We start from the raw sequence: 26,918 nt of genomic DNA on the forward strand, positions 1-26,918 counted from the left end.
CCCAGCATGGAAGCCCTCTCCACCTCATGAAAAGATAGATCACTTCCTTACAAAATACAAAATTCTAGCCTCCTGGATCTCTAGGATGAGGGATCCATATATAGATATTTGCAGGGGGTGAGTCAGCTTCTAGGATTTTGATTAGTGTCATTTCACTGATAGTTCTTGGTTCCACTTGGAGATTTCATGATCTATTACTCATCCCTGGGCAAATTGATAGAGGCAAGTGTCATATGAGTAGTTTCTAGAAGATTCTCTGCGTTTCCACTTAAAAAAATGCCTCTGCCATTTTTCTACTCTTGCCCATCACATCCTACAGAAGGAATTTTTAGTATGCATCACACCCCTCATGTGTAATAAGTGAGATGCACCACACCTTGACCAAGGAGCAGTCTGTATGGGTCAGTTTTGACCAGTTCTAAGTAGTTTCTCAGGTGGAACTTATGGGAAATGATGTAATCAGTTGACTATGATCCTTTAGGGTATGAAACAACACTTTAGGGGTTTAAGAGCCCTTTGTTTATCGACATATGTGATTGGGGTTGTAGTGCCCAAATATGTCTATAACAGTTGCCCCCTAAAGCATGAGGTCGTAAATCTTCTGATATCGGGTGAAATTCTTTATCATGAGGATCCGAGGTTTTTTGAACTGGAAGGTAACCCGTAATAAGATATAATGCAATACATTATCTTCATATTATTTTCATGATCTAGCTGAGGCAGGCATTCCCATGCTTAGCTTTATAAATTCGTTTTCATGTACATAGGACAGACAATCGTCTGTTGTTAAAGACTGGTGATTCTTGTAGCCATCACCCCTTAATTTGGATGATCATCTATGCAGCTATGGTGTACATTTGATGTCTTTATTTTCCTGAATATATTGCAGCCTAGATGGATGAAACTAGATCCGGGGTCTTCAAACTCATTCAATATTTGCCTGATGTACAAGTCAATCCATGTGAAAAGATGTTCTGGAGTTGAACATGGAAAGACATCACCTGATTACCAACCAATGATGTAAGCTGTTAACAGGCGCAATAGGAATCACCAATAATGATAATCACCCTCAAGGTACTACAGTAGAATTCCCGTGGTGTGAATATATGAGTCGATGTTGAACACCATGCAAAATCTTTCGGTCGAAGGCCATTGATGTAAACGTGTCGTTGGAAGTGAGAAACTTGCGATTGAGGCATGCAAGCTTCAAAGTAATGAAAGGGTTGTTCCTAATTCAACTTCTTGGATAATGAGCTGATGTCAACAAGAAGTGACCCATCGTAGGAGGGCCTTAATGAATCCCACGTCCATGACACAAAACGAAGCAAATGATTTTCTAGAGGTGAAAATGATTTGATGATACAAGGTTCATGGTGGCGGTCATGAAAAATGGAGCATGAAGGTATTGCAGTGGATGAGGCATTAGCTGGGTTGGTGAATTCTGTGAGCAACTTCTCTTGAACATATCAGCGACACTGTGATGGATCGGTAGTGTTAACCCCGTGGATGGTACAGAGGACCAATGGTGATGGTGAACGAACTAACCCAACCCGATGTTACACTAAAAAATGTCACCATGACTATTTACAGTTAGTATGGCTCTATCAACAGTCATGTTATCCTCCTGGGCAAGTCTTATGCCTCTGCTCTCCATGTCAAACTCCAAAAAGAGAGAAAGTCTTTATAAATATATTTATCTCTGGGTACACAGGTTCTCTCAACCTTACCTGCGGATACGCACCTAATGTTCACAAAAGCTGCGTACTTGTACGCTCTGTATGTAAAGGGGCAGGTGCGTACCCCTGTAAAGGTCAAAATGCGCAAGTTTCATCTTTAAAAAGTTACTTGTGGTCATTTCTAGAGCATTCTAGAAGGTTGTTCGACGTGTATTGAGCGCCTCCAGATGGTTCATGTACCCCTACCAAAGAGGAACTTATCCCATCAATAAGGGAGCTATCCCATCCAAAAAGGGGATTATCCCATTGATGGTGGACCTGATTAACTTCCTCTTGAGCACTATAAATACAGGCATTGGGCCAGAAGGAGGGGAGGTTGGAAGCTAAGCATTTCTAAGGGTAGATGCTGCTGGAATTAGGAATCCCATTTAGAAGCTTGTGAGGAGAGATTACCATCTTTGCTTGTTCTATTTGGAAGTGGGTGAGCTTTGTCAAAGTAAAGGAGAACTCTTGATGGACCCTGGGAGGGACTTGCACAACACCAAGGCTCAGGTTGTAATTGTTCCTTTTGTTTCCTATTAATGCAAATGAGTCCATTCTTCTCAATAACTTGTTATTTATGAGTTGTTTCATGTACTCCTTGGTCTATGTGTTAAATATGTTTTATTTTATGAGATTATCAAGTGCTATTTAATCGTTTGATTGTTAGTGAATGCAGGTTTTGAAGTGAAGGAGGAGCTCATCCGGATCAGCGAGGCTGGACTGCTACAACATCGTTGGACTACAGGTAGGATCTAAACACTTGATTTCTTATATAGTAAATGCATGTTTAGAGAAGGATTGCTCTTATTTGTCTTGTTTGTCACTAGAGAGTCTTAGGCTCCTAGGGAGGTTGGTTGTGTCCGCACTATCGACTCTTTCCGCCTGACAAAATGGCGACTTCGCTGGGGAATCCATTGATGTGAAAGTCTTTTCCTTTATATTCAACTTTGATCTGAGAAAAGTCATTTATTTTCTGATTTTTGGCTCTGTGACTTTGTATTTGGGTGGGTTAGCTTAGGGTTAGATTGAATTTAGTTTTTCTTGGCTTTTTCAGTGGTACGCACCCTCTGAGTATTGCACAGTGCGTACCTGTACGCACTGTTGCTGTGTGCACAGAGCGGGCCCGCACCTGTCTTAACAGGTTGCCTGCGTACCCTGCTAAAAATTAAGAAATTTCCATTTTTTACATTTTTTCTCTTAGATTTTGCTTTTTCTTAGTTTTTACTGCCCAGATCCATTAGTCTCTTGTCAAAGATCTTCACCTGAACTTGTTTGGATAGCATTAATTGTTTTAGTGGATTTCATAGAAGTTTAAGCCCTAGGGTTTGATTTTTGAGTAGGTCTTGTAGTGACTTTGGCGGTAGAAGTTGTCAAGCCTTAGATCTCTCTGGTTTTGTCAGCTTTCTTAGAAGTCGAACCTGTCATAAAGTCTACCTGTGAGAGAAACTTACCTTTGAGTGGTCTCTTTGGCAAATTTCGAAGTGCTTGTTGATTGAGTATTGAATTCCATTTTACAAAAAGAACAAAAAGATTTGAGTTTTGTTTTGACTGGTCTTTTGATTCTGCATTAGCTGGTCCTTGGCTTGATTTTGGTCAAGTAAAACAACCTAGAATCATCTTTGTAGGCTTTTGCCTCGTTAGGTTTGCTTTAGAGTAAATTTCTTTTTGATTTGCTTGTGAGTCAATTTTTCATAGATTTTATAGATTTTGAGATTGATTTTTGTTAAAATAGATTTATATGCTTTATTAAATAAGAGAAAATACAAAAACATCTCCTTTAAAAAGTTTTGTTTCAAGTAAGCTTTGAGGGATTTTGAAAGAAAAATAATTTTTCGTGCACGTAAGGAGTGGTCATGTTTGTATGCTTGGAAAGATAAAGAGAATTGTTTCTTTGATTGTCTTTACTAAGAAAGTTGTTTTCTATAAAAATTTGCATTTTCCAACTCTCTTAGTTAAGAATTTCATCAAAAGAGAAAAGTAGCGTAAATCATCTTAGGTGCATCTTTGTAGTGGTTTGAGTCGAGTCTACACACCATTGGTTTCATTTCCGCTACCTTTTGTCTTTAAGAAAAACCATAAAATTAACGCTTAAAGTAAAATCAACTTAGTAACTTTTATTTACTAGGGCTCTGAAACACCAATTTAGATCAGGCTAGTGTCTTGGAGTAGGAGAGTAATTAACTCTCCAAGACAACAAAACCAAACAAGTAGCTTATCTTGTGATAGAATAAATCCAATTGTCTCATTTGTACTCAGGGAAAGCTCCTCTTAAAGGAGAAGCATGAGCTCGTGTCCGAACCAGTGAGGGGATCAATCCTCCCTCGTTGGGAACGACGCCAGACACGCACGTATTACAAACGGTAAACCTCGGATTAACCATTGTCGAGGAGCCAGGGGTCACTTGTCGGTAAACCTTGGATTATTGTCAAGGAACCGGCAAGGGGATTGAGCTTGATACTCTGCCCTTGCGTGCTGTCGGAGTGTAGACTGTTCCCCCAGGTGCATTTGTTGCGGTTGGTAGCCTTAGTGACCATTATCTTTAGGATTCTTTCGAGGTGACGGTGGAGGGAAGATCCCACTGTACCTGGAGCAGACGTCGGCTAGACTCATTTGGATTTTCCGGGGGGTTCACTTCACTCGAGACGGTTAAAGTGGAGGAACTTGTGCCGGTCTATTCATTAAGCAGGTTGCCGGGGTAACTGTTCCACCCGCCACTTCTGTACTGAATCCGGCAATGTTGGGTTTCATCTCCAACTAGCGTTTTCGGTCTGGAAGGCTACTGTTTGTGCTTGGTTTGACGCCCTAGATTCTTTAGGCGTGTGATTCAAATTTGTTTGGTTCTTTAGCGACTTTAGGTGGTTTGATTTGAGATTTTACTTTGTTTTCGTGTGTAGTAGTTAAAAGTTTTTAGCTGTGGCGGAATTACCAAGACAGTCCCGTAGACTTCGGGGCCAGTCTCCTGAAGTTGTTTCTGTGGCCGAATTGTTGAGAAGATCCCGTAGACTTCGGGGTGAGCCTCCTCGAGACGACCCGAGTAATCTAGAAGGTTTGAAGGTCCTTGTAACTCCTCCTAGTGGCAGTAGAGTAGGTTCACCTGAAGAAGGAGAATCTTCCTTGGTAGTCCATCCAGATTACCAAAGTCTAGAGACAGGTTATAATCCCGAAGCTGTTACAGTTTTTGAGCTTTCTGGTAGTTTTTCGTCTACTAGTGATACAGGCGAAGAACCTGAAATATCTGAACCTGTTACTCCGACTTCTAGTGTTCCAGATTCACCAAGAGTAGAACGAGTTATCACCGAAAATCTTCCTACTGGTTTGATTGCTATTGAAGAACTTGCTCCAGAGGAAGAAATAGGCGTCTCTAACCTTGAATATCAACTTACTATTGAGCTCAGGGAGCGTGAATCTATCTTTTACAGTCCTCCTAGAAGTACTACTTGGTACCTTTCGTTAACCAATTATTTAGACAACTCAGGGATAGGTTTTTCTACACCTCGTACTCCTTTTCCACCTGGAGGTATTTATACTCCTGTAAATATGTCTGGTCAGTCGTCCATGTTTACTCAAACTCCTGAATCTTTCTTACACGGTGGTCCTTCTGTTCCCACTGGGTATCAGTCGCTTTCTGGTACCTTTGCGGGGGCATCTCCTCAACCCGTCGATCATGGGTTATTAGCTGGAAACAATGGTAATAAACCATTGGGTATAGGGTACATTTACATGATGTCAGGTTCAGTTCCCGTTTCTCAACCTCAAGGTGGCCAATTACCGCCTGGGGGTCAGCCTCAATTAACGCCTGGGGGGCAACCTCAAGGTACACAAATTGTGTCTGGGGGGCACCCTCAAGGTCAGTATGTACCTATGGTGCAATACATGCCTCAGGGTCAACCCCAGCCTCAATATGTACCCCAAGGTCAACCTCAGTATCAATATTTACCTCAAGGGTATCAACCTCAAGGTCAAGGTCAACTCTAGTATCGGTATTTAGCCCAAGGTTATCAACCTCAAGGTCAATACTCGAGTCAAGGTTATCAACCACCTCAAGGTCAGTCATATGTTCAAGGTATGGGAACTGTACCTTTTAGTTATCAATCCTATCCTCAATCCGGTTATGGACCTCAGTATTCTCAACCTGTTACGGGTCAATACCCCGGAATGTTAGTGTGGGATCCATCACAGGGTCAACAGGTGTTGCAACCAAGTATACAGTTGGTACCTCAAGCTGGACAACCCGTAGTTTCTGGTCCACCCCAGCAACCGCAACCTGTCCAGTCAAATGTTCAAACTTCTGTAACTTCGGTAGTTACTCAGCCGCCAATTGCACCTAGTACTCCATCTCAAACGGCTGCTGCAACTACCGCTACATCTGCCGCACTTACTTCTGGAGTATCGACAGCTTCGGTTTCTACTGTCTCTGCAACCACTCCTCAGGCATCTTTACCGTTGTCTGGATCTACGATTCAAACCACGGTCCAGATGCCTATAGGTCAGCCTGGTATAAGTACGGTTGTCACTACTCAACCTCAATTTGTTCAACAACCGTACCAGGGACAGTACCAACATGGGCAAGCTGTCCAACAACCGGTTTACCAGTATCAACCGTATCCTGGGTACACTTATCAACAACCTCAACAACCCCAGTACGGTCCGGTTAATCCTGGTTTTCCAGGAGGATATAATATCCCTAATGCGATTCCTGTTCCTAGTTATCCTGGATATCCTCCTCCTGGGACTGGTCTTGTGACCCAGAGTTTTAGAGATCCTAACCGGCAATTACCGTTTATCGCAACTTTGGATTTACCAGACTTGACGCGCCTAACGAATGATCCAATTCAATATCTTCAGTTCTGGCCGCCAATGCCAAATAAGTTGCCCAGTGATATACCCAAGTTCGAAGGTAAGTCTGGAGAGGATCCGTCCAATCATGTGATGACTTACCACCTCTCGTGTGCTTCAAATTCTATCTCGGATGATTCGATTTGCTTACGTCTTTTCCAGCGTACACTCATTGGTCTCGCGGCCAAGTGGTACATTGAGTTGCCACGGGCCTCTTTTTACAATTTTAGCCAGTTAGCTACCTCGTTCTTAACTCACTTTCAGTTGTCAGTCAGATACGATAATGGCACGGAGTTATTAACTTCACTAAAACAATCGACGTCCACGTATATTTCTGATCACATTCATGAGTGGAGACGTCGAAGAAGGTTAGTGAAAGTTTTTATTCCGGACCAAATCTTAGCTGAATGGTTTGTTAAATCATTATTACCGAAGATTACTGAAGATGTAGCTAAGGCCAGAGTAGTTACTGAGGAGAAAGTCATTGCTCAGGCGCAGTACCTTGACTTAGTTTATACTCAGTCAGGTACGTTACATGAGAAGATTCCAGATCTTCCAAAATCGAATCAAATCGCTGCTGCTCCTTCGGGATCTCATGCCGCTGATGGTATGATTGGTATTGTGAACACAAAGAGCAAGAAGAAATCTTCCAAGACTTCTACTACTCCTATAATCACCTTGCCTGATTCCCCGACAGGAGAGTCTTCTCCTGAACTTTCCGCCGATATTCACGCTGTAGAGTCATCTACGGCCAAATCAAAAAACGGTGGAAAGAAGAAAGGAAAGAAGAAGGCTAAAGCAGACAAAACTCCGAAGGAGAAAACGGAAAAGTCGGAAACCAATGACGAAAAGCGCAAACCTCGATATCCTTGTCTTATTTGTGAAGAGGATCATTTTACAAGAGATTGCCCTCATCGGGCCGAGGTTGTGAAAATAGTCAAAGGTTCTCCCACTCCTACTGTGTTAACAAATCCATTTCCAAAGTAGGAGAGTAAGATGATAGGTTCTTCCTCGACTGCCAGTGAAGAACCCATTTTGATGATGTCTCATGTGAGGATTGTGACTCGGTCGCAAGATTATGGTAGTAAGAATCCTGTTGATGGTAAGGAAGCAGAATCTTCTCATTCTAATCCATCAACCTCAGCTCCTGGTTCCGATCCACTACAGATCGAAAAACCTAACCCAGACTTAGTAATCAAACCGCCCGCCAAGGGTGTACTTCGAAGGTCTGCTTTCAATCCACATGCGAGAGCGGCCCAGAATTACAACATTGTTGAGGACTTTGCTGTTTCACCCTCAACAATGTCGGCTTTAGAAGTGTTGCAATCATGCCCAGCACAACGAAAATTACTTTTGTCGGCTATCGGAGCTGTTGATGTTCAGGACCCGAATATGATAATCTTCGATCTAGAAAATAGTACACCGCGCCTTCCCCATCAAATGGCTTTCCAAATTCCAGTGATGGTCAAAAACAGACCTATCCATCGGACTGTGATTGATGAGGGAGCTTCTACGTGTATTATGTCGATTCAATGTTGGAGATCGCTTGGTTCTCCTTTGCTGAACCAATCCCCGACCATCCTTAAGGCCTTTGATGGCCGTGGGTTCCGTCCGTTTGGTATTCTACAGGAATTGCCTATAGGGGTAGAAGGGAAAACCGTTAGTCTGGATGTGGAAGTGGTTGATGCCCCTCTAGACTACAACCTTCTTCTGGGTCGAAGTTGGTCATATTCTATGACAGCGGTCGTTTCATCGGTCTTCAGAGTAATAAAGTTTCCACATAACGGTAAGATCGTGACAATTGATCAGCTGACATACTTTTCATCCGACCCAGCCTCTTCAGAGAGTATCCAGCATGTCGGTAAGACGACAATCCCTTATAGGGACGTTGGCGTAGGTTTAGTTAAAGATTCCGGTTTACTGGGAACTTTTCCTTTCCCTCCAATCAACGCAGACCTTTCATTTGCATCAATTCATATGATTACATTAGACAACATTATTTATAATGATCCTTGGATTGTCCCATCTGAATCTGAGATAGACTCATTCGGTGATGCTATGCCTTTGAGTCCATATGAAATTGCTTATGAAGTCGTCATCTCTTTCACCGACTCGCGTTCAACCCAAATCGACCAAATGAATGTGGTCAGTGAAGAATCACTTTTCACATCAACCTTAGAACGGATAGCATTTCCCGAAGTCATGTCATCTGACGAGCAACTTCGCGAAATCCTAAGTGTAGACGATCTACCATGGGAAGATCTCCATCACAGATCTTTGTTTTTACCTAAGGATGATGCTTTTGAAAATGAGTTTTCATCTATCTTTACCGCTGAATATGTCAAAGACGCTCAGAATCCAACGAAACATTCTGATTCAGAGCTGAATTTAGGGAATATTTCTCGCACTATTCCCATTGACATTTCAGTGAAGCTCGGAATTGAGGAAAACATTCATATAGGTGCCTCATGTACAGAAGATGAAATTCGAACTTACAAGGCCCTATTCCAAGAATTCCGCGATGTGTTTGCCTGGTCTTACGAGGAAATGCCAGGAATCGACCCTGCCATTGTTGTTCATGAAATAAAGACCTACCGGGACGCTAAACCCGTCCGGCAACGGTTGCATCAGATTCACCCTCGGAAAGCGGCTGCGATTAAAGCAGAAGTCGAGAAGCTGTTGAAAGCAGGTTTCATCTATCCAATCCCGTTAACGGATTGGGTATCGAATATTGTTCCGGTTAACAAGAAACAAGGAACAATAAGAATCTGTAGTGATTATAGGGATATAAATCGAGCTTGTCCAAAAGATAACTATCCTACGCCTTATATCGATCAAATTATTGGTGATTGCGCCGGAAGTGAAATGTTTTCCTTTATGGATGGTTTTTCGAGCTATAATCAAATCAATATTCTACCTACCGATCAACCAAAAACGGCATTCATTTGTCCATGGGGGACATTTGCTTATTGCAAATTACCTTTTGGGCTTAAGAATGTCGGAGCCACTTTTCAACGGGTGATGTCTTATGCATTTCATGACATCAAGCACATTGTGCAACCGTACCTCGATGATTTGCCTGCTCATTCTTTACATCGAGTTGAGCACCTTGTCCACTTACGAGCAATCTTTATGAGGTGTAGGCATTATCGAATTCGGTTGAATCCCCACAAGTGTGTATTCTGTATAGAGACGGGTCGATTTCTGGGATTTGTTGTTTCAAAAGCCGGCATTCGCGTCGATCCCTCGAAGGTCGAAGCTATCATCAAATTGCCTCCTCCTTCGAGTTTGCGCCAACTCCAAAGTTTGCAAGGGAAAGCAAATTTTTTACGCCGATTCATTCCAAACTATGCCGAGGTCACTAAAGGTTTTACACGGTTGTTGAAACAGAACGCTCAATTCTTTTGGGATGAGATTGCCCAACAATCTTTTGATGCACTTAAGCACGCGTTGACCCATGCACCGTTGTTGCATCCTCCGAACTACAACCAGGACTACTTCTTATACCTCGCAGCTTCGCATTCCACCATTGGAATGGTGTTAGTTCAAGAAGATGAATTCGGAGCGGAACATGTGATATATTATCTTAGTAGGACATTAAAACCCACTGAGCTAAAATATTCGCATGTAGAGAAATTGGCCCTGGCAGCCGTTCAAGCTGTCCAGCATTTTCGTCACTACATTCTTCTCCGTAAAACTACAGTTATTTCGGATTGCAACCCTATGATTTATATTTTGACAAAACAACTGCTAGGGGTCAAGTACTCTAAATGGATCGTTATCCTGCAAGAGTTCGACTTGGAATTTGAGAAGTCCAAGTCTAAGAAATCCTTAGTTTTTGCGGAATTGATGTGTGATTTCCCGCGTGCTGACACAGAAACTGTGGCAGAGGAGTCCATTGCAGACGAATCTTTGTTTCTTATCAGTACTTTAGATCCGTGGTACGGGGATATAATCATCTATCTCCAAACCCAAACCTTTCGGCCTGAAGCTTCAAAGTCGGAACGTCGAAAAATTCGGTTTCAATCCCAGCAATACAAGATTATTGGAGATACACTTTATCGCCGGGGGGCAGACTTAGTTTTTCGACGTTGTTTAACTCACGAAGAGACTGAGAGGGTTTTGAATGATTGTCACTCTGGAGCATGTGGCGGTCATATGTCTGGGTATGCCACAGCTCAGAAGGTGTTGCGCGCTAGCTATTTCTGGCCGTCCATGTTTAAAGATTGTATCATTGCAGTCCGGAAGTGCCACAACTGTCAAGTGTTTGATCGCAAGATGCGCGCACCACCTGCTCCTCTCCATCCTATAATTTCCGTTGGTCCTTTCGCCAAATGGGGTATCGATTTTATTACTTGTAACCCTCACTCGGCCGGGGGGCATGCGTATATCATCCTCGCGGTTGATTATTTTACTAAATGGGCCGAGGCGATGCCTACATTCGACGCAAGCGGAAAAACAGCTGCAGTTTTCGTATTCAATCATATTATAACTAGGTTTGGTGTCCCACAAGCAATCATCACTGACCATGGGAGCCATTTTCGAAACATCATGATGACTGAGCTTACAAGCCAGCTTGGTTTGCGCCACGATAGCTCTACTCCTTATTATCCGCAAGCCAACAGTTTGTTTGAGTCTATCAACAAAGTTTTGGTTATCATGATCCGACGAACCATTGGTATTCATCGGTCGAATTGGCACAACATGTTATTTTCAGCGCTATGGGCATACCGAACCTTAGTGAAAACTTCAACAGGGTTCACTCCTTTCCAGCTAGTTTATGGCTTGGAAGCTGTGTTACCCATTGAATGCGAAATCCCATCACTTCAAATGGCTGTCGAATTACTCCCAGCTACTTCTGAAGAGGAAAAACGTTTATTATACTTAGCTCAGTTAGATGAGACTCGACGTGACGCTGCATTGGCAATCGAGACTCACGCGAAGCGAATGAAAGCTCAGTATGATAGAAATGTGACCCCTCGAAGTTTTTCGGAGGGAGACCTAGTGCTATTATATGATCAAGCTAACGATAAGCTAGGTGCTGGAAAATTCGTTCCTATGTGGCATGGACCCTACATTGTAAAGCGAAAGCTAGCAAAAGGGGCCTATGAGCTGGTAGATTTTGATGGGGACTCTTTGGGTAAACCCAGAAATGGACTTTACCTTAAGAGGTATTATTCTTAAATGATGGGTATGGAGAATGTTAGTTAGGTTAGGTTTTCTTTCTAGCTAGTATGTTTGTTAGTTTAGATAGTGTGCTTAGCTTAGAAAGTGTGTTTTTCGTCGTTATTCTGGCTTATCTTGGTTTTACTCTTGATATTGCAGATGTCGACGCCTCTCCAAACGTACATTGGATTTGCTGATGGTGCTTGTCGTAGTACACGGAATATCTCTTCCGCAGCTTGGGTTATCTATTCGCCCTCTGACGAGTTAGTTTCTATGCATGGGGTGAGCCTCGGTCAAACGACGAACAACATTGCAGAATACAGTGCAGTGGTTGAATTATTGTCTGAATCTATTTCATTTGGAATTCGACGTTTGATAGTGAGGTTAGATTCTGAACTCATTGTATTACAACTTAATAGAGTATATGCCATTAGAAATCCTGCGTTATTAAGGTTGTTTTTGAGAGTGCATCTCTTGGAACGTGAATTTGATTACATTGAATATCAGCATATTCCAAGGTCTTTAAATACATTAGCAGATGCAATTGCTTCTCGAATGTTGGACAGACATTTACGATAATCATGCAAGTAAATTTAAAAACATTTCATCACATATGTTAAACAAAATGAGCTGGTAATAATGATATATATATAGATAGGAGTGTGTCAAAAAATATACATCGTCTTCGATCATAGGTTGAAAAACACCTTATGATCGGGAAAAATGATAAGTACAAAAAACCAAAAATGTCATATGTGTCTACAAAAGTGACTAGCCAATCACTGGTGGTGCTCTCTATAAGAGACCACTGCCCGTGCTACCCTACACAAGAACCTCCTAAAAGGTCCTGGGACTGCGACCACATAGCGCTGAAGTCGACTTGGAATGTCATCTATGGTGGTCTCTGGTATATCCGCCGTCAGATGCTCTAGATCTTGTTCCAGCTCGGCTAAGGTCTCTAAGGCCGCATCCTGTGGGGCTGGTGCTGGTACAGCTGGTACTCTCCTCTCAAAAGCCCGGAGGTTGGCTAGACGCCATGGACCTACATCTGCATTTTGAAAATTTGTGCTGTCAGTTTTGAGGCGATATATAAAAACAAAAAAATATATACATAATTTGAAAACTCGTGAAAAATGAAATACCTCTGTCGTCCCACTGTTCTCCCTGTGGAAGAACCATGTCCGGATCATTCCGAAAATCCATTCCAGCATAAGGAAAGTCCTGAATAGCAAACCATGCCGGGCCATTACCGCAACCCATCTCGTCAACTTAGGCTCCCGAGGAGCCCCAACTGGAACTGTAAGATGCTGGGGGACCAGCATTGGAACTCTCTCTAGGGAAAATCTCACGACTAAAGGCCCATATCCAAAGGTCTTCAGTTGTCCTCTCTTTTCCCTGGTTAGTTGGCCCTTCAAATTAGCCAACACAACATCGCACCCGTTGAAAATGGTGCCTCAGAAGCAGTCTATAGCCATCCGCATTTGGGACTCGGTGGCTTGGTGCAAAGCGGCCGCGCCGCAAAGTCTGGTAACAGTAAAGGCTATCACCATAAGTTCAGGTTGGGATATGTACTTGATTTCTATCCCCTTCTCATGGTTTTGGTTGTTGCACCACTCTAACCGGAGACTAGCAAGGGATTGGCCACCCGGCCTAGTCTCGAATAGAGAAAGTTGCTTGCCCCTGTTAGGCAAGCCAGTGAGAAAATATATGTCGGAGGGCTCTATCTCGAGCTGGTGCTCTCCGATGTAGAAACATTGCTCCTGAATGTTCCACCTTTCAACCAGCCACTCAAGAAAAGGCACTTGGCCCCTCATGCCAGGTATGGCCCAGTATTTGTACAGTCCGCATGCTTTTAATGCATCAATGGAAGGTTGATGACCTATCGCAGCCAAATCAACGTCCTCGTGCTCTCTTTCACGCCAATCAAGCATGGTGTGCTCCCTGCACATCATAAAACATCAGTTAGGATCCATAAAATTTAAAAATTTTGGTCTATTTTGGAGGTATGAGGGTTTCAATTTGTGTTTTGCAGGGTACGCACCCCGGCCTTTAGGGACAGAGCGCCCGGACGTAGCTTCCCTTAAGGCCGGGTGCGTACACCCCGTAATTTTCCCATTGGGAAAATATCGGGGTACGCAGGTCAGCAGTGCATGACCTGCGTACCCCGAAGTGCACATCTTGAAACCCCAAGACCCCCAGAAAATCAAATAAAAGCTTAAAAATGAATTCTAAACGGATGGAAAACAAGAGAGGGGTGTTGTAGAATACCTGGTGAAACGACGTTCGATTCTGACGGTCGGATTCTCCGCAATCTCCACAGGAAGTTTCTTGTCAAAAGCCCTTTTTTCAACCTCAACAGTAAAATGGTAAAAATGACATGGTAAAAAGTCTTTTTATAGGTTTTTTGGATGAATGAATGCTAAGTTTGTTTATTTTTCACCATGAAAGGACATTTTTCAATGTATTTTTACCCATCTTAAACAGGTATGAGTAATGTGTCATTTTTGTGCAGGACAAAAGGACTTTAGAGTAAAATCATCATTTTTCATGAACCAAAACATCAGAGTCATCTTTTAAGCTCTTTTCTGACTCCTAAAACATGAAAAGGTTGCCGAGCGTTTCTTTTGCACTCGTTAAAATGGAATTAAAAGACGGTCCCCTTATAGCTCTTTTCTGACCGTAAAAACAGGAAAAGATTACCGGGTTTTTGTCGTTTCAAACTCGATACGGAAATAAAACGACGTGTCCTTGATCGCTTTTTACTTTTCAGGTCAGAGACACTAATCATGAAAGTACTCCTTGGTCGCAAGATCAAGCGGTTCTCCCAGGTATTATTTTATACTTTTTCGGGCTTGGGGGACACAAATTTACGAAAAAGTTCAACCTGGAGTCTTCTTAAGTTTTTCAGACTCTCTAAAATTGAAAAAACGCCGAGTTTCTCCTATACTGGGCTCGTTAAAATTTCACAGTAAAGGACCTGTTCAATTACAAACAGGAACGAACCACTCCTTCCTAGGGTTCGAATCAAAACTAGGTTGGACTCATCCGAAGGATGAGCTTATAATCAAGCATATGTTATCCTCCTCAAGCTTGTTAAAAATAAAGAGGTACTTGCCAGAAATGGTGGGGGAAAAGAGAGAAGAATGAGCCTATTTGTTATCCTTTGTCTCAGAAGAAACCTTATTACCACTCTTGAACACGACACTTTTCATTCACCTGGGTTGGGAAATCCTTTACCTCACTGTTGATCAAACCACATTGAAAGTCTTCAGCCGGGTTCCGGGGATTAACTTTGAGTCGTTTATCACCAAGCCATATGTTGTGTCGTTACGTGTTCAAGAGTTCTGCAAGCAAAACTTTCATCTGCAAAATACTTGTCATCCATTTGACCATCCTTGAGTCAGTCCTTACAGCAACATTTCTTCAACTTGAACAATGATTTCGTGTTGTGGGCTTGCCTGCAACGGGTCGCTTTCTATCGACATCAGCACATTATCTAGAGAGATGACTTAGAAATCGTTAGTACCTTGAAGTCTGCATGCATCAATGGCAGGTTTCTCGCCTTTGACGTCAGTTTACATCATTGACTTTCGATCGAAGGATTCTGTCAAATGTTCGACATCAACTCATTCATTCACGTCTCATGGATTGTACTGGGTACTTTGAGAACCATTGACATTACTGGTGGTCTCTCTCACACTTGTTAACAGTTTACATCATCGACTCGTAATCAAGTGGTTTCTACCATGTTCGACATCAACTCATTTATTCGCATGGCTAGAATCGTACCAATTCGGGAAGTAGAAATGAAGACCCTGGATCTAGTTTCCACCATCCAGGTTGCGAGGAGTTTTGTATTCATTATCTAAGTAGACTAATCATAAAAGGATGGCTGCGCCCATACTGTGTCTACAAAAGTATATGATTATGATGTACTGCAAGATCATTCCTATATCAGAGTAGTTAGTCTGTTAGTTAAAGTTTTGATCTGAGTATGGGAATGCCTACCTCAGCGATGATATAATCTTATACATGTATTTTGTGTTGAAAATTTCAGGTTCTGACCAGGCTCTCCACGAGATAATCCTTGAAATGATAAAGCGCTTCACCCTTCCTAGATAATACAAAACCCTAATCTACTATGGGCTTCGCACTTTAGGGGGCAATATGTTACACTAAAAAATGTCACCATGACTATTTACAATTAGTATGGCTCTATCAACAGTCATGCTATCCTCCTGGGCAAGTCTTATGCCTCTGCTCTCCATGTCAAACTCCAAAAAGAGAGAAAGTCTTTATAAATATATTTATCTCTGGGTACGCAGGTTCTCTCAACCTTACCTGCGGATACGCACCTAATGTTCACAAAAGTTGCGTACTTGTACGCTCTGTATGTAAAGGGGCAGGTGCGTACCCCTGTAAAGGTCAAAATGCGCAAGTTTCATCTTTAAAAAGTTACTTGTGGTCATTTCTAGAGCATTCTAGAAGGTTGTTCGACGTGTATTGAGCGCCTCCAGATGGTTCATGTACGCCTACCAAAGAGGAACTTATCCCATCAATAAGGGAGCTATCCCATCCAAAGAGGGGATTATCCCATTGATGGTGGACCTGATTAACTTCCTCTTGAGCACTATAAATACAGGCATTGGGCCAGAAGGAGGGGAGGTTGGAAGCTAAACATTTCTAAGGGTAGATGTTGCTGGAATTAGGACTCCCATTTAGAAGCTTGTGAGGAGAGATTACCATCTTTGCTTGTTCTATTTGGAAGTGGGTGAGCTTTGTCAAAGTAAAGGAGAACTCTTGATGGACCCTGGGAGGGACTTGCACAACACCAAGGCTCAGGTTGTAATTGTTCCTTTTGTTTCCTATTAATGCAAATGAGTCCATTCTTCTCAATAACTTGTTATTTATGAGTTGTTTCATGTACTCCTTGGTCTATGTGTTAAATATGTTTTATTTTATGAGATTATCAAGTGCTATTTAATCGTTTGATTGTTAGTGAATGCAGGTTTCGAAGTGAAGGAGGAGCTCATCCGGATCAGCGAGGCTGGACTGCTACAACAGTGTTGGACTACAGGTAGGATCTAAACACTTGATTTTTTATATAGTAAATGCATGTTTAGAGAAGGATTGCTCTTATTTGTCTTGTTTGTCACTAGAGAGTCTTAAGATCCTAGGGAGGTTGGTTGTGTCCGCACTATCGACTCTTTCCGCCTAACACCCGACTTAATCATGGTGACAAAGTGAAAGTGTCATGTTCATGAGTGACCTGCTACCAATGAAGTTCTTCAAGTTTTCTTCCCTTTTCCATAGTCATTTTTGACCAGTACCTCTTTATTTTTTTCAAGCTTGAGGAGGATAACATATGCTTGTTCTATAATTTGCCCTTCGAGAAAACCTATCGCTCTATTTTAGCGAGTCTAGCAACAGAGAAACTTTCTCTTGTCCCGATTGATAAGTTTGTCGCTATTTTTTAATGAGTTTAATGACAAAGATAACTCGGTCCTTTTCATGTTTAGAGAGTTTGAAAAGAGATGAAAAAGGAAACTCCAGAAGTCCTTTTTCGTGGTAAGATCCCTTAAGTCCGAAAAAGTATAAAATAATACGAAAGGGATGACTTTTCGATAGTTTTAGCGAGACGAACAAGACAAGCACTTGATATTTTTGTGTAAATGATCCCTGAGGTCCAAAAATATTAAAATATAGAGGAGGGATGGCACTTCCCTTTCCTTTAATGAGCTGGAAAGACCAGTAGCTCGACAATCTTTTCATATTTTACGAGTCTAAAAAGAGCTTAAAAGAGACTCTTTTTTGAGGAACAAGTGATATATTCAGGTAACAACTAGTTCTAGGTAAGTTTGGAACTTCTCAAACACGGTAGCTTAATGAAGGTGGCTAGTAGAATCACTTGTCATAGCTATTCCTCAAAAGGGTAAACAATCAAGTGGAGGCGTATGATTGGCTAAATTAGTGGAGGTGATGGTAAGAACATGACCACGGCTCAAAGGCTGATAGCAATGCGATCACAAAGGTTATTTACCAAAAGGCGGGTTTATCTTTTAATGAGCTTGAAACTTGTGCCAACATGTGCTTAGTGGCGGGTTTATTTTTTAACGGGCTTGAACCTTGTGCCAACATTGCTCATTGATAGGTTTAATTTTTAATGAGCTTGAACTTTTTGGAAACATTGCTCGTTCCAGTCGTCTTTAAAGATGTCTCTTATTAGTAGGTTCATTTTTTAATGAGCTTGCCCCATGCGAAACTTTTCTCAGCTGCCTTTTTGTATGGAGGCTAGAAACGACCAACTATAGAACTAAGAGTTAATGAACTACTAAGGTTGGGTAGGATAGTTTAGAAAAAACATTTCCTTTGCTTTTCCGAGCTACTTACAAAGGCGAATGGTAGATCAAACCAATCACCTAACCTAAGCAATTGAAGCTAATAAAATACTATGGGGTTAGAGTTATGTTGGTCGATTTTCACTTGCGTAAAAAAGGTTTGCATACCCCCAGGTATAAAGAAAAGTAGAGTTTCCAAGTCACCGTATGGAAGTCCTTGCATTTAAACAACATTGTTTCATCCGCGGAGAAGACAAAACACTTCCTTGGCTCTATCCATCAAAATAGACAAAGGTGAATGGTGTGAGCTTCCAATCACATAACCTTTGATGAGATCCTGTTTCACACTGATCCCATATCCTGCATGGACAGGTGTGTAAAACCAATCATATAACCTATGATGAGGAAATCCTTTTATAGACTAATCCCATATCCTTCATGGACGGGTGTGTTATACTGGTCATATATCCTACGAGGAAATCTATCTTTTCATCTAGGTTTCCCTGCCGAAGCAGACTAGGGTGCATGCCCCCTGGGTTTCGTCACCTTCACCGAATCACTTGCGGTAATTAGTTGGATGAACTGGAGGTTGAAGAGACATTCCTTGTGGAAAGAGACCATTTAGGGTGGTGTTTGACTAGTAGACGTGTTTGAACTAGGGAATGAAATCTGGTCAACAAGTTGTATCATTCTGCCTTCATACAAGAAACACATCACCCGAAAGAGTGAGGAAATAATAGCTCCCATGTTGTAAATGTAGTCACGCCCAAGGAGTAGATTGTAATCTAGTGGCCCTTGGACTACCATCACGTTCAAATGAATGATTTTCCTCCTCAAAGTTATTGGAAAATTTGGAAGGATCCCTAATGGTCGTCTGGTTCCTTTATTGAAGCCTGACAGATTTCAAATCTCAGGCAGAAGTGATGGAGAACCAAGTGCTTTCCAAGTAGTTGAGGAAATGATACTCACGGAAGCCCCTTCATCTATGATAGTGACAGCCATGATCATTCTATAAGCTTGTACTATGATTTAGAATGGCACATTAGATAGAAGGTGGGGTCTTTCTAGTAGATTCCAATCAAAGGAAACGACTAGATTGCTTGGAGGAGGGACCGAATAAACAATAGGATGAATCTCTTGAAATGGGGAAATTCCCTCTTGTGGTAAAGGAACGGGTAGATTTCCCCCATGTTCATCACTCTCTATGTTAACAAAAAGAATTTGAACGGTGTCATTCTCATTCTCTTTGGAGACTGTATCATCTAAAGATGGACCTTTTGAAGACAAGACTGGGTCGACTGTCATCTCGACCTGCTGACTTTGGTCCGATGTGGACTTAGAGGGTTTATCTTCAATTATATATGTTTTGACTGACAACAGAGGTATGCCAGTCAGATTTTCAACTAGCAATGGACTTGGCAAGAGTTTCTTGTATCCAGGTGGAAGTCGCTACGATGAAGTAGGACGGTTATCCAAGACTCTTTTAGCTTCTTCCAAAAAAGGACAATAGTGGACGGCATGATCACCTTCACACAACCTACAAGGAAATTTAGTTCTTCCTTTTTGTCGATTGACTTAATTTTCACTAGTTGATGGTGTACTCTCAACATGATTGATAGAGGTTGAAGACACCGGATTGTGCAATCGGGGAGACAAGTCTCTCAAGATCTACAGGATGCAAGGAAAATCTCGATGCTAGTGGCTTCCCTTGCAAATGACACATGGAGATTTGGATTTGGAAGGTGCAGTGTGTGGATTTTTGCTGGACGATGCATGGTTACCCCTTTGTGCAACTGGCTTCTTCTTCTTCTTCTCCTTCCTTTTCTTCTTCTTCTCAGCTACTTGGCTTTAGTATCACTAGTTTCACCAAGTGAAGAGGACGAAGGATAGGGAGAAACAAATCAAGTAGAAGGTGGGGGAGAAACTCCAGTATCATCTGGTTGTTGATTTGATTTCTGAGGAATTATGGTGTTTTGAACGACAGAGGTCGAGAATAGCCATATTGGTAGGCCAATTGTGAGTCCTGGAAGGGATAATGTAGCCATATAAGAAGCACCAATATCTCCCCATGATCCGGATTTAAATAGGAACGCAATAAAATATAGAGATAATCATAAAGACAGATATGCAGTGGAAATAATACTTCATTTCATTAATGGGAAATACTGAAATATGATTACAAATAGAAATAGAAATAACCCAGCTAGGGCAATGGTAGCTTATCTCTGAGAAGATATGTGTCGGTTTAAGGTTACATGCCTCTGAACTATTCTGAACTGTGTCTACAATGAGGCTTGAAGGCCTATTTATTATTGAGAAACAATGGAAAACCCTTCACATTCCAAAACCTAACCCTAAAAGATGAAACGCCAAATTGTGGGCCCCGTTTTGGGGTGAGTTGGACAGCCAACTTCCCGGGGTCGCGAATTGGTCGTATTATCTCCGTTTGACGCGCATGATAGCCCGTTGGAAAGATATCTCCGAGGAATACGACGGAAAAGATGATTTTTATCAGAAAAATCACTTGACGGTAGATTTCCCAAAAAACGTCGTTTAGGGCCTCAAAACGGCTCCGGAAATTTAGGACCCGAAAAACTGCTAAAAATAGTAAACTGCGCTAGAGTTAAGGAAACTGAAAAACTGAAAGAGACAGTTGTGGGGGTCCAAATGGGATAGGTGGGTGGCCACCAACATCCACCTGGATCACCCCAGGAGGATAAAGGACTAGGATTTCCCCCAAGGGGAAATCCTTCATTGGTGGATTCCATTATCTCAACCTAAGATCAACGAAGGAACAGGGATGTTATTCCGAATTAAATGAATTTTATGATGCTTTGACACAACTTGCTTTTTCATTTTTTAAGAGTCGAGAAAAATATAAAGGCGACTCTAGTCGCCTTCGATTTTTAATGAGCATGAAGTGACAAGTGCTCAGAAGACCTTTTCTTTTAAGGAGTTGAAAAGGAATGAAAGTGACTACTCTGGAAATCTAGACAGAGGGATTAGAAAACCAATTGCAAAACTGCAATATACACCTCAGTGGTAAATTAAAGAGAAATTACCGAGGACTTTACGTACGATAGTCAATTTTCCTGAATGTTATGTTCAATGCATCACGATTGATAGGGTGGCAAACATGGCTTCCTAAGGATAAAGGATATCAGCCTATTGTGGTCTCCCAATATATACTCAACGATATGTGGGAGCACAAGTCCATACTGGCACTTGTCATGTGAAAGAGAAGGAATCACCCAAGCTATGATGGAAACAATGGTTACCAGGCTTTACGATGCCGGAACACGTCTCTAGCCTAGACTCCTAGATGTTGTGTGTTAGGTTCCAAAGCATTTTTATGTTCATTGGAGTTTATTTTATAGTTGATATTTCTTAAGAAGTTTTCCTTTCAAGGTTCACCGCATGATGTAGATGTACAATTCCTAAATATGCAATCTAAATGATAAACAGTCATTTGTTTTCTTTTAGCAATGAAAATCCTAGCTACTAAGGAAATAAGAGTAAAATTTTTTCAACAGAGAGCAGAGAGCACACACTAAATGCACTTTTCCTAAATCAATTTCTGCATGCAGTCTAAATGCAAAGGCACATGCATGTATTTGTTTTTCCACTTCCTTAATGTGTGAATGCCAAAAAGGAAACTAAGTACAGAGCTGAACTACTTTCTTCAAAGCTACAGTTTAACAATTTCTTTTCAAAATGAAAGGAAGACAAAGACGAAATTTTCAATTTCAAATGGAAAACTGCTTTTGAGACTTAAAATATTGACAATTCAAATCAATTACAATGGAAAAAGTACAATTGACTATCTAAAAGAGGAAGTCTTTACAACACTCTTTTTCATGACCCAAAACGACAGTTGCGACACTTTAGAATCAAAAGACGACAGTTCGATTAAGCTACTTTTTGCAAAGGAGGACTGTAAATGATGAAAAGTACATTAAAAACATTTACAATTCCTTATCAATGGAGGCTGAATAATGTAAAGGAAGAAGGCTTCAACAATGATATACTAATCATAAGCAGCAAAACTACTGAATAGAGCTGAAAATAATGAAGAAAAAACCAAATCCTAAAGAGGGAAATAGTCTCATTCAATCATCGCACCTATCCTGAAGGGAAACAGGGATGCATCTCACCTGCAGCACACGAGAGGTGCGATGCATCCTGACTACCAATGAGAGATAGTGCGATGGTCTGGGGACGAGACCGCGCTTGGTTTTCACTGACAATTTACAGCTAAGTTTAGGGATTTAGGCTGAGCTTATGATGGACATTAAACACAAAGTATAAGGGTGTGATCTTATGAGGTTATTGAGCTACCACCAGGGCACTTAGGATGTTTGAAAGTCATATGTTTAGTTCATAAACCAACCTAGAGATTGACTGAAGCAATGTTGATCTACTTTGCAGTTGCATAGAAAAAGCAGTACGAACGCTAGCTGGCTTAACTTCAGGCTCCGTCTGTAGCTTATAAAGTAAGCAACAATAACAAACAAATAAACTATTCGTTCCCCAATGGAGTCGCCATTTTGTTTCTGGGAAAACTAGTGTCTATTCAAATCTGTTAGTCCCACTAAGATGGGTAGCTATCTTAGAAACAAACAATTCAAAGTAACTTGTGATTTCCTTTATGGGAGATAGATAAGAGAGAAGTAAAGAGCACCAACCTTAGTCTTTTGCTTGTTTCCTCTCTCCTTTGATAGAGCTTCGCCACTCCTTTCTCACTTGTCCCACTTCAAAGAACACCTGTAGAGGCAAAGCAGCAAAATACCATCAAAGCATAGAGATATATCATACCATAAACAATGAATAATCAGATGTACATTAACCATACAAGTGCATACACAAATACAAGATTCAGAAATATCTATGTATATGGAGGAAAACTCAAATAACTTTATTGGTAGAAGTAGAAGAGAGGACTACAAGCCAACTGTCTGATCCAGCGCCATCCTTCTAGCATCAAAGGCCTCTCCACCTCATGAAAATCTAGATCACCCAACAATATAATGTCTCACAGAGAAACCAACAACACTTCCTTACAAAATACAAAATTCCAGCCTCCTAGATCTCTAGGATGGGGGATCCATATATAGATATTTGTAGGGGGGTGAGTCAGCTTCTGGGATTTTGATTAGTGTCATTTCACTGATAGTTCTTGGTTCCACTTGGAAATTTCATGATCTCTTACTCATCCCTGGGCAAATTCAGAGAGGCAAGTCTCATATGAGCAGTTTCTAGAAGATTCTCTGGGTTTCCACTTAGCCAACTTCCTTTGCCATTTTTCTACCCTCGCTGATCTGTTATCGGGAAATCTAGTGTCTATGTAGAGCTGCTAGTCCCACTAAGACGGGTAGCTATATTAGAAAAAAAAAGATTAAAGTTACTTTCACTTTCCTTTACAAGAAGTAGATAGGAGAGGAGCAAAGAATACAAACCTCGATCTTTCGCTTGGTTCTCTGCTTGTTCCTTCTCCCCTTTTACAGATCTTTGCCACTCCTTCCTTGACCACTCCACTTCAAAGAGTACCTGTAAATTCCAAGCAGCATAATACCTTCAAAGTACAGAGATCAAAAATTGTAAACAATATAGGACTAGATATATATTGACCACACACATGCATATATTAGCGAACATACAAGAATGTGGAGGAAAAATTGAATAGATTTATTGATATAGAGGTTAGAAGAGAGGATTACAACCCATTGATCTGATCCAACATCATCCTCCCCACATGAAAGCCCTTCTTCACCTCATGAAAAGCTTAGATCACCCAACACTATGATATTCCACCAGGAAACCAACAACACTTCCTTACAAGATACAAGATTCCAGCCTTTGGATCTCTTGGATGAGGGATCCATATATAGATGATTGTAAGAGGGTGAGTCAGCTTCTAGGATTTTGATTAGTGTCCTCTCTGATAGTCCTTGATTCCACTCGGAGATTGATGATCTCTTACTCATCCCTGGGTGAATTTAGAGAGGCAAGTGTCACAGGAGAAGTTTCTGGAAGATTCCATGATCATCCACCTTGCAAACTATCTCTGCCATTTGTCTACTCTCGCCCATCGTACCCTACAGAAGGGATTTCCAGTATGCATCACACTTTTTGGACTGAGTAGATGAGATGCATCGCACCCTTTGCACTGAGCAGTCTGTATGGTCCCGTTTTAACCAGTTATGAGCAGTTTTCTGTGGAGAACTTCTGGGAGATGATGTAATCAGCTAACCTTGTTCCTTCAGGGCATGAAACAACATTTTTAGGGACTCAAAAGCCCTTGGTTTATGGACATATGTGATTGGGGTTGCAATGCCCAAATATATGTATAATAGTTTCCCCCTAAAGTGTGAGGTAAAAAATCTTTTGATGTCTGGTGAAATGCTTTATCATGAGGATCCAAGGTTATTTTTAACTGGAAGGCGACCTATAATAAGATACAATACAATACATTATCTTCATAACATTTTCATGATCTAGCTGAGGCGGGAATTCCCATGCTCAGCTTTATAAATTCATTTTCATGTACACAGGACAGACAACCGTCTGTGTGGTAAACTGATGATTCTGGTAGAGCCATCATCCTTTGATTTGGATGATCATCTGTGCAACAATGATGTACATTTGATGTCTTTATTTTCCTAAATATATCGCAGCCCGGATGGATGAAACTACATCCGGGGTCTTCAAACTCATCCAATCTTCGCCCGAAGTACAAGTCGATCCACGTGAAAAAAGTTCTAGATTCGAACATGGAAAGACATTGCCTGATTACCAGCTAATGATGTAAGTTGTTAACAGGCGTGAGAGGAATCACCGATAATGATGATGACCCTCAAGGTACTACAGTACAATTTGCATGGTGTGAAAAGGGGACTTGGCATCGAACACCACGCAAAATCTTTTGTCGAAGGCCATTGATGTAAACCTATTGTTAGTGTCAGTCTTTGCAGCCTTCCTCTAGTGATCAAACATGCTCTTGCACAAGTGATTTTAAGATGTCAAGGTCAAATTTTATCATTTTAGTGAGTCTTCAAGTAAAATTTGGTCACTATGCATTAGGTCTAGGGTTTTCTTTCACTCCTTTCAAAGTTGTCCAGATGTCAGTCAATGTCACCATTCAGCTGAGTCTAACATCATTCAGAGGGTTGTCATCATCATGTCAAGTTCCATTGGGTCATTTCACACCTTGTTCATATTTCAGTTGTGCCTAAGCAAGGTTCATTTCCCTCTCCTAAGGTTTTGAAGCTACTTTCTCTTGAATGGTCAAATCATCGGAAAGACTTGTATCCTGATGTTCATACACCTTCCTATATCCTTAAAATAATTTATCAAACACTTCCCCTCACTGAGATTCCCCAAATTCCTCATTTTCGCACAAACCTTAGTTTCTTGCTACAACCGGGCAATTTTCTATGGTTGGGCCTGTGTTTTTCATTTTTGGACCCCTTCCCCTCACTCAATTTCTGACATTATACTTTCCCCTACTTCCTAACATCCCTCCATACCTCCCAAAATTTCCTCAAGAATTTAGAAGCTCCCTATCCCCTTCATTTCGCTTCATTTTGGCAAATCCCTTGTCCCACACATCGGGATATGTTTCACTAAAATGGTGTTTCTGAGAAATAAAAGATGAATTTGGGAGAACTGAGAGATTGTTTTGTCCAAAACAGACCAAGGAAGAAAAACCTCCTTCACTTTTTAGACAGGTGTCATTATTTTGAAGAAATGTCAAAAATACAATTGTCTTGGGAGAATTGATGCACCTCTGGAGCGACCTCGGGAAAATCAAGTTTTCTCCTAGCTTGGTTGGCAAAATGACTTTTTTGATGATCCAAAAGATAACTAGAGACAATTATATTTCCAATGAGCTATCATGAGCTCAATTTGGAGTTGAGGAAGGCATTCAAAAGTTGACTGTAACAGCACTCTACCTTTAGGAAGCCTCATTTGGCACAGTTCTACCAGTCTTGGGCGATTTGATTTTTGACAGGACAAATGAACTCCAAATTGAAACATTCTAGTTGGTTTGGAAATTATACTCAAATATATTTAAAATGAGCTATCAAGATCTCAATTTTGAGTTGAGGAAGGTATTCAAAAGTTGACCGCAACAGCACTCTGCCTTCAGGCAGCCTCATTTGGCACAGTTAGACCAGTCTTGGGAGATTTGATATTTGACAAGGCAAATGAACTCCAAATCAAAAAATTCTGGTGGAGATGGACATTAGACTCAAATACCTTTCCAATGAGCTATCCTACACTCAATTTGGACATCGGTAAGTCCTCCAAAAGTCACCTGGAAAAGAGTGCGATGCACAGGAGGAGGAGCGCGACGGCTTTATAAATATTTTCACTCCATATGGTCAGTTATACAAGTGGCAAAGGAAGGCAAAGGGTAACCCAAGCCATTTGTCATGTTTGTGAAACTGCACCTGTAGCTGATGTTTGGCTCTCCACCTTCATTTTGTGACCCTTGGGTGTTCTATCTCTTCATGGCACATTCTATATATTGTATGCAAACCATTTGCAAAGGCAATTTGGGTTGTTTGGCTTGTAACTTCTAGGGGATTGTGGGAAAGAAACTCTACATTGTATATTTTTACAGAGAATTAATGAGAGGCAGTAGCTCTATTTCATGAGATTCATGTGGTTGTGAGTGTAGCAAGTGTGTCTCTTATGTTTCATATGTATCTTGTTATGTTTCATAGTCCATTTCACATTCATTTCTAGTGAAGTTTTTCGAATGAGATTAGGTAGAATTCAATTTTATTGCTCTACCTAGGGGAAAACTTCATGTATAGTGTTCATTCTTCTATTGAAAAGGATTCATCTCCTATGC

This window comes from Pinus tabuliformis, chromosome 7 (genome assembly GCF_031772625.1).
Source record: "Pinus tabuliformis cultivar Carrire ecotype Pingquan chromosome 7, CPIR1, whole genome shotgun sequence".
In the NCBI taxonomy this organism is placed as follows: domain Eukaryota; kingdom Viridiplantae; phylum Streptophyta; class Pinopsida; order Pinales; family Pinaceae; genus Pinus; species Pinus tabuliformis.